The 13,939-nt window shown below is 27.5% G+C and overlaps 1 protein-coding gene across 2 annotated transcripts in view; it reads right to left on the bottom strand.

Annotated features, from left to right (window-relative positions):
- The window catches only part of LOC311286231 (NACHT, LRR and PYD domains-containing protein 1 homolog), a 233,663-nt gene that overhangs the window by 185,306 nt on the left and 34,418 nt on the right, over positions 1-13,939 (bottom strand). Inside the window, exon 11 of one of the 2 annotated variants that reach the window (XM_084402347.1) lies at positions 4,692-13,939. This exon is cut by the window's right edge and continues 1,185 nt beyond it. The exons of the other annotated variant lie outside the window; for it this stretch is intronic. The gene's annotated coding sequence lies outside the window, so the exon portion shown is untranslated. Of the gene's footprint in view, positions 1-4,691 lie in introns of those variants that run through there. 2 annotated transcript variants of the gene reach the window in all.

The raw sequence follows: 13,939 nt of genomic DNA, 5'->3' as shown, positions 1-13,939 counted from the left end.
GTCCCATAGACTTAACATTGGCACAAAATTTGCTAAATCATATCTTTGGCTCAGAAGGTCATAGAGGTTTGGGGTTGGGCTCTTTTGATTCGTCCTATCAAGCAGCCAATAAGTAGTGACATAAAAACTTCATAGCCACGCCCTAGAAACCAGTTACAGGCCCCTAGCAACCATTGAACAACATTTACAAGCCATATCTCAGCACCAGAACATCGTATAGACATGGGGGTGTGCTTGTTTGTTTTGGTTGGGACACCAGTCTGTAAATATCATCATGGTAACTGTGTAACCACACCTTAGCAACCTTTTAAAGCTACCTAGCAACCATACTGCAACATATAGAAGCCATATTACAGCTCCACAACATCGTACAGACTTGGTTGTTGGCTCGTATGCAATCATTTACAACACCCTAGCAACCGGGTGGCGAATTTTGCCACTGCAAGCACCACTTCACATTTTCTTCAGGAAATGTACATTCTAGTTATTCTTCTTCTTCTTATTCTTCTGACCCAAAATTTATCAACTCTAACTCCTCCTAGAGCTTTAACTCTACAAACTCCAAACTCGGGTCAGACTTTCAGACTGTTCTGACTTGGTGTGCTATATCTTTTCAGACTGATTTGACTTTCAGTTTTCTTAAAAATTAATATTAAAAACCATAAAAATCCCATAGACTTACATGGCAGACTGCTCAAATTGAGCCAAGACTACGGGTGGCCCATTAGTGTACAAGCCAAAAACTCAAATCTAAACTCCCTGAAGCCCTAGACTCAATTAAACTACCATTCAATGACCTAATAAACATCTATCTATCTATCTATCTATCTATCTATCTATCTATCTATCTATCTATCTATCTATCTATCTATCTATCTATCTATCTATCTATCTAACTTATCTTTCTAACTAACTTATCTTTCTATCTATCTTTCTAACTAACTTATCTATCTTTCTTTCTTACTAATCTATCTATCTTTCTAACTAACTTATCTATCTATCTTTCTTTCTAACTAATCTATCTTTCTTTCTAACTAACTAATCTATCTTTCTTTCTTTCTTACTAATCTATCTATCTTTTTAACTAACTTATCTATCTTTCTTTCTAATCTATCTATCTTTCTAACTAACTTATCTATCTTCCTTACTAATCTATCTATCTTTCTAACTAACTTATCTATCTATCTATCTATCTATCTATCTATCTATCTATCTATCTATCTATCTATCTATCTATCTTTTTAACTTATCTATATATCTATCTATCTATCTATCTATCTTTTTAACTAATCTATCTATCTATCTTTTTAACTTATCTATCTATCTATCTATCTATCTATCTATCTATCTATCTATCTATCTAACTATATCTATCTATCTATCTATCTATCTATCTATCTATCTATCTATCTATCTATCTATCTATCTATCTATCTATCTATCTATCTTTTTAACCTATCTATCTATCTATCTATCTATCTACAAACCTTATCTATCTATCTATGCTACAATCAGTAAATCATACTTGAACATGGTAAATCATGGTATACTATAGTAAATCATAGTAAACTATGGTAAATCGTGGTAAATCATGGTAAACTATGGTAAATCATGGTAAACTATGATAAATCATGTTAGAATCAGTAAATCATACTTGAACATGGTAAATCATGGTATACTATAGTAAATCATGGTAAACTATGGTAAATCGTGGTAAATCATGGTAAACTATGCTAAATCATGCTAAACTATGGTAAATCATGCTAGAATCAGTAAATCATACTTGAACATGGTAAATCGTGGTATACTATAGTAAATCATGGTAAACTATGGTAAATCGTGGTAAATCATGGTAAACTATGGTAAATCATGGTAATCTATGATAAATCATGCTAGAATCAGTAAATCATACTTGAACATGGTAAATCATGGTATACTATAGTAAATCATGGTAAACTATGGTAAATCGTGGTAAATCATGGTAAACTATGGTAAATCATGGTAAACTATGATAAATCATGCTAGAATCAGTAAATCATACTTGAACATGGTAAATCATGGTATACTATAGTAAATCATGGTAAACTATGGTAAATCGTGGTAAATGATGGTAAACTATGGTAAATCATGGTAATCTATGATAAATCATGCTAGAATCAGTAAATCATACTTGAACATGGTAAATCATGGTATACTATAGTAAATCATGGTAAACTATGGTAAATCGTGGTAAATCATGGTAAACTATGGTAAATCATGGTAAACTATGCTAAATCATGCTAGAATCAGTAAATCATACTTGAACATGGTAAATCATGGTATACTATAGTAAATCATGGTAAACTATGGTAAATTGTGGTAAATCATGGTATACTATAGTAAATCATGGTAAACTATGGTAAATCATGGTAAACCATGCTAGCAACATGGTAAAAAAATTCTAGCATCATGCTAGCAACATGATAATCATGCTAGCATGGTAAACTATGGTAAATCATGGTAAACTATGGTAAATCGTGGTAAACTATGGTAAATCATGCTAGAATCATAGTAAATCATACTTGAACATGGTAAATCATGGTATACTATAGTAAATAATGGTAAACTATGGTAAATCATGGTAAATCATGGTAAATCATGGTAAACTATGGTAAATCATGCTAAACTGTGGTAAATCATGCTAGAATCAGTAAATTATACTTGAACATGGCAAATCGTGGTATACTATAGTAAATCATGGTATACTATAGTAAATCGTGGTAAATCATGGTAAACTATGGTAAATCATGCTAGAATCAATAAATCATACATAGATCTATCTATCTATCTATCTATCTATCTATCTATCTATCTATCTATCTATTATCTATCTATCTATCTATCTATCTTTTGAACTTATCTATCTATCTATCTATCTATCTATCTATCTATCTATCTATCTTTTGAACTTATCTATCTATCTATCTATCTATCTATCTATCTATCTATCTATCTATCTATCTATCTATCTATCTTTTGAACTTATCTATCTATCTATCTATCTATCTGACTTATCTAACTTTTCTTTCTTTCTACCTAATCTTTCTTTCTTTCTTTCTTTCTTTCTTTCTTTCTTTCTTTCTTTCTTTCTTTCTTTCTTTCTTTCTTTCTAACTTTTCTTTCTTTCTACCTAATCTTTCTTTCGTTCTTTCTTTCTTTATACCTAATCTTTCTTTCGTTCTTTCTTTCTTTATACCTAATCTTTCTTTCTTTCTTTCTTTCTTTCTTTCTTTCTTTCTTTCTATTTCTTTCTATGCTAGAATCAGTAAATCATACTTGAACATGGTAAATCATGGTATACTATAGTAAATCATGGTAAACTATGGTAAATCGTGGTAAATCATGGTATACTATAGTAAATCATGGTAAACTATGGTAAATCATGGTAAACCATGCTAGCAACATGGTAAAAAAATTCTAGCATCATGCTAGCAACATGATAATCATGCTAGCATGGTAAACTATGGTAAATCATGGTAAACTATGGTAAATCGTGGTAAACTATGGTAAATCATGCTAGAATCATAGTAAATCATACTTGAACATGGTAAATCATGGTATACTATAGTAAATAATGGTAAACTATGGTAAATCATGGTAAATCATGGTAAATCATGGTAAACTATGGTAAATCATGCTAAACTGTGGTAAATCATGCTAGAATCAGTCAATTATACTTGAACATGGCAAATCGTGGTATACTATAGTAAATCATGGTATACTATAGTAAATCGTGGTAAATCATGGTAAACTATGGTAAATCATGCTAGAATCAATAAATCATACTTGAACATGGTAAATCATGGTATACTATAGTAAATCATGGTAAACTATTGTAAATCGTGGTAAGTCATGGTAAACTATGGTAAATCATGCTAGAATCAATAAATCATACTTGAACATGGTAAATCATGGTATACTATAGTAAATCATGGTAAACTATGGTATATCGTGGTAAATCATGGTAAACTATGGTAAATCATGCTAGAATCAGTAAATTATACTTGAACATGGTAAATCGTGGTATACTATAGTAAATCATGGTAAACTATAGTAAATCGTGGTAAATCATGGTAAACTATGGTAAATCATGCTAGAATCAATAAATCATACTTGAACATGGTAAATCATGGTATACTATAGTAAATCATGGTAAACTATGGTAAATCGTGGTAAATCATGGTAAACTATGGTAAATCATGCTAGAATCAGTAAATTATACTTGAACATGGTAAATCGTGGTATACTATAGTAAATCATGGTAAACTATGGAAAATGATGGTAATCTATGACAAATCATGCTAGAATCAGTAAATCATACTTGAACATGGTAAATCATGGTATACTATAGTAAATTATGGTAAACTATGGTAAATCATGGTAAATCATGGTAAACTATGGTAAATCATGGTAAACTATGGTAAATCATGCTTGAATCAGTAAATCATCTATCTTTCTTTCTTTCTTTCTTTCTTTCAACTAATCAATCTTTCTTTTTCTTTCTTTCTCTCTTTCTTTCTTTCTCTCTTTCTTTCTCCTTCTTTCTTACTAATTAATCTTTCTTTCTTTCTTTCTTTCTTTATTTCTTTCTTTAAACATTTTCTTTCTTTCTTTCTATCTCTTTAAACCTTTTCTTTCTATCTATCTATCTATCTATCTATCTATCTATCTATCTATCTATCTATCTATCTATCTATTATCTATCTTTTGAACTTATCTATCTATCTATCTATCTATCTATCTATCTATCTATCTATCTATCTATCTATCTATCTTTTGAACTTATCTATCTATCTATCTATCTATCTATCTATCTATCTATCTATCTATCTATCTATCTATCTATCTATCTGACTGACTTATCTAACTTTTCTTTCTTTCTACCTAATCTTTCTTTCGTTCTTTCTTTCTTTATACCTAATCTTTCTTTCTTTCTTTCTTTCTTTCTTTCTTTCTTTCTTTCTTTCTTTCTTTCTTTCTTTCTAACTTTTCTTTCTTTCTACCTAATCTTTCTTTCGTTCTTTCTTTCTTTATACCTAATCTTTCTTTCTTTCTTTCTTTCTTTCTTTCTTTCTTTCTTTCTTTCTTTCTTTCTTTCTTTCTTTCTTTCTAGCTAATCTTTCTTTCTTTTTTCTTTCATTCTTTCTTTCTACCTAATCTTTCTTTCTTTCTTACAATCTTTCTTTCTTTCTTTCTTTCTACCTAATCTTTCTTTCTTTCTTACAATCTTTCTTTCTTTCTTTTTTTCTTTCTAGCTAATCTTTCTTTCTTTTTTCTTTCATTCTTTCTTTCTAGCTAATCTTTCTTTCTTTTTTCTTTCATTCTTTCTTTCTACCTAATCTTTCTTTCTTTCTTTCTTTCTTTCTTTCTTTCTTTCTTTCTTTCTTTCTTTCTTTCTTTCTTTATACCTAATCTTTTTCTTTCTTTCTTTATACCTTATATTTTTTCTTTCTTTCTTTCTTTCTTTCTTTCTTTCTTTCTTTCTTTCTTTCTTTCTTTCTTTCTTTCTTTCTACCTAATCTTTCTTTCTTTCTTTCTTTCTACCTAATCTTTCTTTCTTTCTTTCTTTATACCTAATCTTTCTTTCTTTCTTTATACCTAATCTTTCTTTCTTTCTTTCTTTCTAACTAATCTTTCTTTCTTTCTTTCTTTCTTTCTAACTAATCTTTCTTCTTTCTTTCTTTCTTTCTTTCTTTCTTTCTTTCTTTCTTTCTAACTTTTCTTTCTTTCTACCTAATCTTTCTTTCGTTCTTTCTTTCTTTATACCTAATCTTTCTTTCTTTCTTTCTTTCTAACTAATCTTTTCTTTTTTCTTTCTTTCTACCTAATCTTTCTTTCGTTCTTTCTTTCTTTATACCTAATCTTTCTTTCTTTCTAACTAATCTTTCTTTCTTTTTTCTTTCTTTCTAACTAATCTTTCTTTCTTTCTTTCTTTATACCTAATCTTTCTTTCTTTCTAACTAATCTTTCTTTCTTTTTTCTTTCTTTCTAACTAATCTTTCTTTCTTTCTTTCTTTCTTTCTTTATGCCTAATCTTTCTTTCTTTCTTTATACCTAATCTTTCTTTCTTTCTTTCTTTCTTTCTTTCTTTCTTTCTTTCTTTCTTTCTTTATACCTAATCTTTCTTTCTTTCTTTCTTTCTTTCTTTCTTTCTTTCTTTCTTTCTAACTAATCTTTCTTCTTTCTTTCTTTCTTTCTTTCTTTCTTTCTTTCTTTCTTTCTTTCTTTCTTTCTTTCTTTCTAACTTTTCTTTCTTTCTACCTAATCTTTCTTTCTACCTAATCTTTCTTTATACCTAATCTTACTTTCTTTCTTTCTTTCTAACTAATCTTTTCTTTTTTCTTTCTTTCTACCTAATCTTTCTTTCGTTCTTTCTTTCTTTATACCTAATCTTTCTTTCTTTCTTTCTTTCTAACTAATCTTTCTTTCTTTTTTCTTTCATTCTTTCTTTCTACCTAATCTTTCTTTCTTTCTTACAATCTTTCTTTCTTTCTTTCTTTCTAGCTAATCTTTCTTTCTTTTTTCTTTCATTCTTTCTTTCTACCTAATCTTTCTTTCTTTCTTACAATCTTTCTTTCTTTCTTTTTTTCTTTCTAGCTAATCTTTCTTTCTTTTTTCTTTCATTCTTTCTTTCTAGCTAATCTTTCTTTCTTTTTTCTTTCATTCTTTCTTTCTACCTAATCTTTCTTTCTTTCTTTCTTTCTTTCTTTCTTTCTTTCTTTCTTTCTTTCTTTCTTTATACCTAATCTTTTTCTTTCTTTCTTTATACCTTATATTTTTTTCTTTCTTTCTTTCTTTCTTTCTTTCTTTCTTTCTTTCTTTCTTTCTTTCTTTCTTTATACCTAATCTTTCTTTCTTTCTTTCTTTATACCTAATCTTTCTTTCTTTCTTTCTTTCTTTCTAACTAATCTTTCTTTCTTTCTTTCTTTCTTTCTTTCTTTATACCTAATCTTTCTTTCTTTCTTTCTTTCTCTCTTTCTTTCTTTCTTTCTTTCTAACTAATCTTTCTTCTTTCTTTCTTTCTTTCTTTCTTTCTTTCTTTCTTTCTTTCATTCTTTCTTTCTTTCTAACTTTTCTTTCTTTCTACCTAATCTTTCTTTCTTTATACCTAATCTTACTTTCTTTCTTTCTTTCTAACTAATCTTTCTTTCTTTTTTCTTTCATTCTTTCTTTCTACCTAATCTTTCTTTCTTTCTTACAATCTTTCTTTCTTTCTTTTTTTCTTTCTAGCTAATCTTTCTTTCTTTTTTCTTTCATTCTTTCTTTCTAGCTAATCTTTCTTTCTTTTTTCTTTCATTCTTTCTTTCTACCTAATCTTTCTTTCTTTCTTTCTTTCTTTCTTTCTTTCTTTCTTTCTTTCTTTCTTTATACCTAATCTTTTTCTTTCTTTCTTTATACCTTATATTTCTTTCTTTCTTTCTTTCTTTCTTTCTTTCTTTCTTTCTTTCTTTCTTTCTTTATACCTAATCTTTCTTTCTTTCTTTCTTTATACCTAATCTTTCTTTCTTTCTTTCTTTCTTTCTAACTAATCTTTCTTTCTTTCTTTCTTTCTTTCTTTCTTTCTTTCTTTCTTTATACCTAATCTTTCTTTCTTTCTTTCTTTCTTTCTTTCTTTCTAACTAATCTTTCTTCTTTCTTTCTTTCTTTCTTTCTTTCTTTCTTTCTTTCTTTCTTTCTAACTTTTCTTTCTTTCTACCTAATCTTTCTTTCTTTATACCTAATCTTACTTTCTTTCTTTCTTTCTAACTAATCTTTCTTTCTTTTTTCTTTCTTTCTAACTAATCTTTCTTTTTTCTTTCTCTTTCTTTCTTTCTTTCTTTCTAACTTTTCTTTCTTTCTAACTATTCTTTCTTTCTAACTATTCTTTCTTTCTAACTAATTTATCAATCAAAATTTAAACTACTTTAAACTTCAAACTACTTCAAACTTCAAACTACTTCAAACTTCAAACTACTTCTAACTACTTTAAACTTCTAACTACTTTTAACTTCTTCAAACTCTCTGGTCCGGCTTTCTCAAGCCAACTTAAAGTTTGTCTCAACAAACTTTTTTTTCTAGTTATTATTCTTCTTCTTTTTCTGACCGCAAATTTTCTGACTCTAACTCCTCCTAGACCGTTCAAGCTACATACTCCAAACTCGGGTCAGACCTTCATACTGTTCTGACTTGGTGTGCTATATCTTTTCAGACTGATTTGACTTTCAGTTTTCTTAAAAATTAATATTAAAAACCATAAAAATCCCATAGACTTACATGGCAGACCGCTCAAATTGAGCCAAGACTACGGTGGCCCATTAGTGTACAAGCCAAAAACTCAAATCTAAACTCCCTGAAGCCCTAGACTCAATTAAACTACCATTTAATTATCTATCTATCTATCTATCTATCTATCTATCTATCTATCTATCTATCTATCTATCTATCTATCTATCTATCTATCTATCTATCTATCTAACTAATCTTTCTAACTTATCTTTCTATCTAACTTATCTTTCTATCTATCTTTCTAACTAACCTATCTATCTATCTATCTTTCTTTCTAACTAATCTATCTTTCTTTCTAACTAACTAATCTATCTTTCTTTCTTTCTTACTAATCTATCTATCTTTTTAGCTAACATATCTATCTTTCTAACTTATCTATCTTTCTAACTAACTTATCTATCTATCTTTCTTTCTTACTAATCTATCTTTCTTTCTAACTAACTAATCTATCTTTCTTTCTTACTAATCTATCTATCTTTTTAACTAACTTATCTATCTTTTTTTCTAATCTATCTATCTTTCTAACTAACTTATCTATCTATCTTTCTTTCTAACTAATCTATCTTTCTTTCTAATCTATCTATCTTTCTAACTAACTTATCGATCTATCTTTCTTTCTAACTAATCTATCTTTCTTTCTAACTAACTAATCTATCTATATTTCTTTCTTACTAATCTATCTTTCTAACTAACTAATCTATCTTTCTTTCTTACTAATCTATCTATCTTTTTAACTAACTTATCTATCTTTCTTTCTAATCTATCTATCTTTCTAACTAACTTATCTATCTATCTTTCTTTCTAACTAATCTATCTTTCTTTCTAACTAACTAATCTATCTATCTTTCTTTCTTACTAATCTATCTATCTTTCTAACTAACTAACTTATCTTTCTATCTATCTTTCTAACTAACTTATCTATCTATCTATCTATCTTTCTTTATAACTAATCTATCTTTCTAACTAACTAACCTATCTTTCTTTCTTACTAATCTATCTATCTTTTTAACTAACTTATCTATCTTTCTTTCTAACTTATCTATCTTTTTTTCTAACTAACTTATCTTTCTATCTATCTTTCTTTCTATCTTTCTTTCTAACTAATCTATCTTTATTTCTAATTAACTTATCTATCTTTCTTTCTAACTAACTTTCTTTATTTCTTACTAATCTATCTTTCTAACTAACATCTATCTTTCTTTCTTCTTACTAATCTATCTATCTTTCTAACTAACTTTTCTTTCTTTCTTTCTTACTAATCTATCTATCTTTCTAACTAACTTATCTATCTATCTATCTTTCTTTCTAACTAATCTATCTTTCTTTCTAACTAACTAATCTATCTTTCTTTCTTTCTTACTAATCTATCTCTTTTTAACTAACTTATCTATCTTTCTAACTTATCTATCTTTCTAACTAACTTATCTATCTTTCTTTCTTACTAATCTATCTTTCTTTCTAACTAACTAATCTATCTTTCTTTCTTACTAATCTATCTTTTTAACTAACTTATCTATCTTTCTTTCTAATCTATCTATCTTTCTAACTAACTTATCTTTCTATCTATCTTTCTAACTTACTTATCTATCTTTATTTCTTACTAATCTATCTCTTTCTAACTAACTTATCTATCTCTTTCTAACTAACTTATCTTTCTATCTATCTTTCTTTCTATCTTTCTTTCTAACTAATCTATCTTTCTTTCTAACTAACTAATCTATTTTTCTTTCTTTCTTACTAATCTATCTATCATTTTAACTAACTTATCTATCTTTCTTTCTAACTTATCTATCTTTTTTTCTAACTAACTTATCTATCTTTCTTTCTAACTAATCTATCTTTCTTTATAACTAACTAATCTATCTATCTTTCTAACTTATCTATCTTTTTTCTAACTAACTTATCTATCTTTCTTTCTAACTAATCTATCTTTCTTTATAACTAACTAATCTATCTATCTTTCTAACTAATCTATCTTTCTTTCTAATTAACTTATCTATCTTTCTTTCTTTCTAACTAATCTATCTTTATAACTAACTAATCTATCTATCTTTCTTTCTAACTTATCTATCTTTCTTTTTAACTACTCTATCTTTCTTTCTAATTAACTTATCTATCTTTCTTTCTTTCTAACTAACTTATCTTTATTTCTTTATTTCTTACTAATCTATCTATCTTTCTAACTAACATCTATCTTTCTTTCTTCTTACTAATGTATCTATCTTTCTAACTAAAAAACTAACTTATCTATCTTTCTTTCTTACTAATCTATCTATCTTTCTAACTAACTTATCCATCTATCTTTCTAACTTATCACTCTATCTATCTTTCTTTCTAACTAATATATCTTTCTTTCTAACTAATCTTTTTCTTTCTTTCTTTTTTCTTTCATTCTTTCTTTCTACCTAATCTTTTTCTTTCTTTCTTTCTTTCTTTCTTTCTTTCTTTCTTTCTTTCTTTCTTTCTAACTAATCTTTCTTCTTTCTAATCTTTCTTTCTAACTTATCTTTCTATCTAATCTTTCTAACTAATCTTTCTTTCCTTTCTAACAAATCTTTTTTCTTTTTCTTTCTTTCTAACTAATCTTTCTTTTCTTTCTTGCTTTCTTTTCTTTCTAAGTAATCTTTCTTTTTTCTTCTTTCATTTTAACTAATCTTTCTTTCTTGTTTCTTTCTTACTTTTCTTTCTTTCTTACTAATCTTGCTTTTTTTCTTTCTAACTAATCTTTCTTTCTTTCTTTCTACCTAATCTTTCTTTCTTTCTACCTAATCTTTCTTTCTTTCTACCTAATCTTTCTTTCTTTCTACCTTTCTTTCTTTCTTTTTTCTTTCTTTCTTTCTACCTAATCTTTCTTTCTTTCTTTCTTTCTTTTTTCTTTTTACCTAATCTTTCTTTCTTTCTACCTAATCTTTCTTTCTTTCTTTCTAACTTTCTTTCTATTTTCTTTTTCTTTCTACCTAATCTTTCTTTCTAACTTTCTTTCTTTCTTTTTTCTTTCTTTCTTTCTACCTAATCTTTCTTTCTTTTTTCTTTCTTTCTTTCTACCTAATCTTTCTTTCTTTCTTTCTACCTAATCTTTCTTTTTTTCTTTCTTTCTTTCTACCTAATCTTTCTTTCTTTCTTTCTTTCTTTCTACCTAATCTTTCTTTTTTTCTTTTTCTTTCTACCTAATCCACCTTTATTTCTTTCTTTCTTTCTTACTTTCTTTTTTCTTTCTAACTAATCCACCTTTTTTTCTTTCTTTCTTTCTTTCTTTCTTTCTTTCTTTCTTTCTTTCTTTCTTTCTCTTACTTTCTTTCTTTCTAACTAATCTACCATTCTTTCTTTCTTTCTTTCTTTCTAACTAATCCACCATTCTTTCTTTCTTTCTTTCTAACTAATCCATCATTCTTTCTTTCTTTCTTTCTTTCTTTCTTTCTTTCTTTCTCTTTCTTTCTTACTAATCCACCTTTCTTTCTTTCTTTCTTTCTTTCTTTCTAACTAATCTTTCTTTCTTTCTTTCTTTCTTTCTTTCTTTCTTTCTTTCTAACTAATCTCTTTCTTTCTTTCTTTCTTTCTTTCTTTCTTTCTTTCTTTCTTTCTTTCTAACTAATCTACCATTCTTTCTTTCTTTCTAACTAATCCACCTTTCTTTCTTTCTTTCTTTCTAACTAATCCACCATTCTTTCTTTCTAACTAATCCACCATTCTTTCTTTCTAACTAATCCACCATTCTTCCTTCCTTCCTTTCTTTCTTTTTTCTAACTAATCCAACATTCTTTCTTTCTTTTTCTTTCTTTCTTACTAATCCACCTTTCTTTCTTTCTTTCTTTCTACCTAATCTTTTTTTTTCTACCTAATCTTTTTCTTTCTTTCTTTCTTTCTTTCTTTCTTTCTTTCTTTCTTTCTTTCTTTCTTTCTTTCTAACTAATCTACCATTCTTTCTTTCTTTCTAACTAATCCACCATTCTTTCTTTCTTCCTTCCTTTCTTTCTTTTTTCTAACTAATCTAACATTCTTTCTTTCTTTCTTTCTTTTTCTTTCTTTCTTACTAATCCACCTTTCTTTCTTTCTTTCTTTCTTTCTTTCTTTCTTTCTTTCTTTCTTTCTACCTAATCTTTTTCTTTTTTTCTTCTATTTTACTAATCCACCATTCTTTCTTTCTTTCTAACTAATCCACCATTCTTTCTTTCTTCCTTCCTTTCTTTCTTTTTTCTAACTAATCCATCATTCTTTCTTTCTTTCTTTCTTTTTCTTTCTTTCTTACTAATCCACCTTTCTTTCTTTCTTTCTTTCTAACTAATCTTTCTTTCTTTCTAACTAATCTTTCTTTCTTTCTTTCTTTCTACCTAATCTCTTTCTTTCTTTCTTTCTTTCTTTCTTTCTTTCTTTCTTTCTTTCTTTCTTTCTAACTAATCTACCATTCTTTCTTTCTTTCTAACTAATCCACCATTCTTTCTTTCTTTCTAACTAATCCACCATTCTTTCTTTCTTTCTTCCTTCCTTTCTTTCTTTTTTCTAACTAATCTAACATTCTTTCTTTCTTTCTTTCTTTTTCTTTCTTTCTTACTAATCCACCTTTCTTTCTTTCTCTTTCTTTCTTTCTTTCTTTCTTTCTACCTAATCTTTTTCTTTCTTTCTTTCTTTCTTTCTTTCTAACTAATCCACCATTCTTTCTTTCTTTCTAACTAATCCACCATTCTTTCTTTCTTTCTAACTAATCCACCATTCTTTCTTTCTTCCTTCCTTTCTTTCTTTTTTCTAACTAATCCAACATTCTTTCTTTCTTTCTTTTTCTTTCTTTCTTACTAATCCACCTTTCTTTCTTTCTAACTAATCTTTCTTTCTTTCTTTCTTTCTTTCTACCTAATCTTTTTTCTTTCTTTCTTTCTACCTAATCTTTTTCTTTCTTTCTTTCTTTCTTTCTTTCTTTCTTTCTTTAAACCTTTTCTATCTATCTATCTATCTGTTCTAACTAATCTGTCTTTCTTTCTAACTAATCTTTCTTTTTTCTTTCATTCTTTCTTTCTACCTAATCTGTCTTTCTTTATTTTTTTCTTTATTTCTTGCTTTCTAACTAATCTGTCTTTCTTTCTAACTAATCTTTCTTTCTTTCTTTCTTTTTTTTCTTTCTAATATTTTTTTCTTTCTAACTAACTAATTTATCAATCAAAATTTAAACTACTTTAAACTTCATACTACTTCAAACTTCTAACTACTTTTAACTTTTTCAAACTCTCTGGTCTGGCTTTCTCAAGCCAACTTAAAGTTTGTCTCAACAAACTTTTTTTTCTAGTTTTGTATGATTTACAATTATTTATAGCCATCTACTTATTGCTATCCTGTGCTTTGGTTGCATTCTGATGGCGTTATTAATACATTTGACATGACAAAATACCTCCATAGATATATTAGTCCAGCGTTGGCTCGACCGTGTTTAGGGCGGTGCTGAAAGGCACTCTGCCAGCTAGATGCATGAGTGTTTCAACCAGGTCCAGTACCCGAACTGAGTGAGGCGGGGCTTTAGTTCTTGGTTGTATTCATCTGCTACGGCATGTGTAACATTTTTCTGTCAACTCTGCATAATCCTTTGCGATCGATATCGTTAGTTAGCCCAGGGAAGTGAGGAAACGGAAATGCCGCATAAAAACCGGAA

Source organism: Rutilus rutilus, assembly GCF_951802725.1.
Source record: "Rutilus rutilus genome assembly, chromosome: 2".
NCBI classification, from domain to species: Eukaryota; Metazoa; Chordata; class Actinopteri; order Cypriniformes; family Leuciscidae; genus Rutilus; species Rutilus rutilus.
Note: the sequence above shows the minus strand (reverse complement) of the source record. Positions and strands in the feature narration are given on the sequence as shown.